Source organism: Xenopus laevis, chromosome 9_10L (genome assembly GCF_017654675.1).
Source record: "Xenopus laevis strain J_2021 chromosome 9_10L, Xenopus_laevis_v10.1, whole genome shotgun sequence".
NCBI lineage: Eukaryota > Metazoa > Chordata > Amphibia > Anura > Pipidae > Xenopus > Xenopus laevis.
This window is the reverse complement of record NC_054387.1, coordinates 29,200,829-29,205,160: the sequence shown is the minus strand read 5'-3', so window position 1 is coordinate 29,205,160 and position 4,332 is coordinate 29,200,829.

Here is a 4,332-nt window from a genome sequence, read left to right as displayed (position 1 = left end):
CTCTTTGTATTTGAGATTTTTAAACTTTTTTTGTTGTTAAACATACTTTAGCATAATAATTTGGGATTGTCAATGGTGTCAAAAGGCTGGTGTTAAAAAAAAAAAAATGCATTTTACAGCATCTTTTATGAATGCCAGGGGACTTAAAGGAAAACTATACCCCCCAAACAATGTAGGTCTCTATTAAAAGATACTGAGTAAAACAGCTCATATGTAAAACCCTGCTTCATGTAAATGCACCATTATCATAATTATATACTTTTTTAGTAGTATGTGCCATTGGGTAATCATAAATAGAAAATTGCCATTTTATAAAATAAGGGCCGCCCCCTGAGATCGTAAGATTCACTGTGCACACATACAAACCACATGTAAGGTCACATGAGCCAATTAACAGACAGAGTTCTGCCTTTTGCTTCCTCACTTCTTCCTGTTACAGTTAGTGTTGTAGTATTTCTGGTCAGGTGATCTCTGAGGCAGCACAGATAGAGTCACGAAATGGTGGTTCAAGGCAAGAGATGTAAAAGGGCAATATTTATGTAAATATATATTCCAGTTTGGTAAGATTCTTTAATATGTCATTCAATTTGATATAAACTATCTGTTGCTTAAGTATTCATTTTGGGGGTATAGTTTTCCTTTAAGAACATTTTAATGCCCAGTATTCATAGGACTGAAAAATATGCTGCATGTAGAGACCCCAACATTTTGCACAGACAATTTTTAGGGGCATAAACATGTAATCAAGAACAATGCAACATTCAATAAAATCACTAAATATCCCACCCAAAAAAACAATAAAAGCTACTATTTTTTCCTACCTAGTGAGATGGAGACTGAACTCGGTTTCAGCAATATTGGTTGGCCAGCTATGTTGTATGGGCACAAACAATCCATCAACATCTAGACATCTAGAACTGAAAAGGGTAAAATCACCAAAATAAAATTCAAAAGTAATTTAAAGGGGTTGTTCACCTTTGAGATAACTTTTAGTATGATGTAGAGACTGATATTCTGAGACAATATGTAATTGGTTGTCATTTTTTATTATTTAAGGTTTTTGAGTTATTTAGCTTTTTATTCAGCTGTTCTTTAAATGCATTTTAAGAAATCTGCTAGTTAGGGTACAAATTACCCTAGCAACCATGCATTGATTTGAATAAGAGACTAGAATATGAATAGGAGATGAGTAATAAAAAGTAACAATACATTTGTAGCTTTACAGAGCATTTGTTTTTTATATGGGGTCAGTGACTCCCCATTTGAAAGCTGCAAAGAGTCGGAAGAAGAAGGCAAATAACTGTAAAAAATAAACAATGAAGACCAATTGAAAAGTTGCTTAGAAATGGTTGTTCTATAACATACTAAAAATTACTTTAAAGGTGAACCACCCCTTTAACAGTGTAATAAAAAGGCAAGAAAACCCCAGTAAACTAGCCTAAAAAAAAATGTGTCTGTGTCTTGTTCTCTATGCTTATTGCCCAAGGACTGGGAAATGAGTGAACAGCTTTTAAAGCCAATTCTCCTCACCCCTAACAGGTAGTGCAGAAGAACATTTTTTATTTAATTTGTTCATTAATGATTTGGAGGAGAGCATTCTTCGTAATATACTGTTGTATGGAGATGACAAAAACTATGCAAGTCAATCAATTCATCCAGGATGTGGTATCCTTGCAGCAGGTTCTGGACAAACTGGCAACTGAGTGGCAGACGATAATTCAAAATGTAAAAACTTTTTTTCTCTGTAGTATTAAAACAGTAACTTGTACTTGATCCTAACTAATTATGCCCTATTGGAAGGAAAACAATCATATTTTTTTTAGTAGATCCAAACTACAGAAAAACACCAGGTCCTGAGCATTCTGTTTAACCGGTCCCATACCTGTATGAACAAGGGACCAGACAATACTTTCTCTAATGCTTTATTCACCAGTAGGTCCTTTTAGCAGTTGTAAGGGCATCCATTAAGATTAGAGGCAAAGAGGTTTAATGTTAAACTGCCTAAAGGGTAATTTTTAGTAATTGTACTGGCAGATACATGATAGCTTCAAGAAAGGGTTTAATTTTAACTACATGCTGCACTAATCGATCCTTGAGTCCAGGAGTGCGCTGCAATGTATGATTTCTTGGTGGTATTGTCTCCCTTAGTGATGAACTCGGGCGGCTGCACCCGGGTCATAGCACCAATTTGGTAAGCAAATGGAAATATTTTACCCTTGTTCTTAATGTGCGGTGGAGTTGCCTTTTTGGGCAGAATAGTTTACAATCACAAGCGTTCGGTTCGGGCCAGGTGCAACCATACCACGGGAACTGAATGTTTATAGAATTTACCGATAACAAAGAGAGAGACAGAGAAAACCCGTTTAGAATGCACGATATATGCATAAGAAAGAGTTTGATGCCTTGTTCTCTTGTTGGGGTTTTTTGTCAGGGATCTCCTTAAAACATTTTCTACAAGTATGGGACCAGTTATCCAGAATGCTTGGGACCTGGGGCTTTATGGATAAAGGATCTTTCCATAATTTGGATCTTAATACCTTAACTTACTATAAATTCATGTAAATATGAAAGAAATAAATAAATAGGCTGGTTTAGCTTCCAATAAAGATTAATTATATCTTAGTTGGGATCAAGTACAAGCTACTATTGTTACAGAGAAAAAGGAACGGGTTTCCAGATTCCATACCTGTACTGGTTTTCTCAGAAGACTATGAATGGTAGTAAAAGCTTGACGTCTAATGAGAAACCAGTACCAAATATTTATAGTTTTAAGGAGAATGAAAAAAAAAAAAAAAAAAAACCAACAAGAGAACACTACAAAGCCCTTTTTAAGGTTGTGTTCTCACTTCTGCACCCATCTGTATCAGCCACTACCAGGGGCGCTGCGCCAATGAGGCAAGTTGAGAAACTCACCTCAGGCAGCAGCGGCTCACTAGCTACCAGGGGTGGCAAAAATGCCTCTCCTGGTACTTTAAGAGCCAAATTTCCGGTTTTCAAACAGGAAATTTGGCTCTTCTAATGCAGAGAGCGCAATTATGCTCTCCGCGCTAGTGTTCTGGGCTTTTCCGCCACCCACGTGGACCCCCTCCGGCACGAAAAAGGTGAGCGCTCGGGGGAGGCAGCAACAGCAAGCTGCCTCAGGCTAAGGTGACCAGATTTTCAGAGTGAAATCTGGGGACAGGCGAGAAAATGGCTGTGCGCTTAGAGCACCGAGGCAATATTTTAGACCATGCCCACTTTGCAAGGCACACCTCCACTAACCAATACCCATTTTACAAATACACCCTTGGTGAATATATAAATGAACACAGTGTTGATTCTGTGTACAGTAGCAAGATGGCACAAAGGTAATTTCATGTATAATACCCGAGAACTCATAGTCAGATGGCACAAAGGCAATTCCATGTATAATACCCCCAGAACTCATAGCCAGATGGCACAAAGGCAATTATGTGTATAATACCCCAGAACTCATAATAAGATTGCACAAAGTAATTTCTGTTTATAATACCAGCATAACGCATAGCAGGATAACACAAAAGCCATTCCGAGTATAATACCCCAGAACTCCTGGCCTGATGGCACACGGGCAATTCTGTATGCAATACCCCAGAACTCATAGCCAGATGGCACAAATTCTGTGTATAATACCCCAGAACTCATAGTCAGATGGCACAAAGGCAATTCTGTGTATAATACCCCAGAACTGATAGTTAGATGGCACAAAGGCAATTCCATGTATAATACCCCCAGAACTCTTAGCCAGATGGCACAAATTCTGTGTATAATACCCCAGAAATCATAGCCAGATGGCACAAAGGCAATTCTGTGTATAATACCCAGAACTCCTAGCCAGATGGCACAAAGGCAATTCCATGTATAATGCCCCCAGAACTCATAGCCAGATGGCACAAAGGCAATTCTGTGTATAATACCCCAGAACTCATAGTAACATGGCACAAAGTAATTTCTGTTTATAATACCATCAGAACGCATAGCAGGATAACACAAAAGCCATTCCGAGTATAATACCCCAGAACTCATAGCCAGATGGCACAAAGGCAATTCTGTGTAGAATACCCCAGAACTCATAGTAAGATGGCACAAAGTAATTTCTCTGTATAATACACCAGAACCCATGGTAAGATGGCACACGGGCAATTCTGTATGCAATACCCCAGAACTCCTAGGAAGATGGCACAAAGGCAATTCCGTGTATAATATCCCAGAACTCACAGCAGGATGGCATTAGTGGCAGTCCTATTTTTTTGAAGGTTAAAAATCAAAATGGCTAAGGCAAGGAAATGGTGTCACAGTGGGAAAACAGAGGAG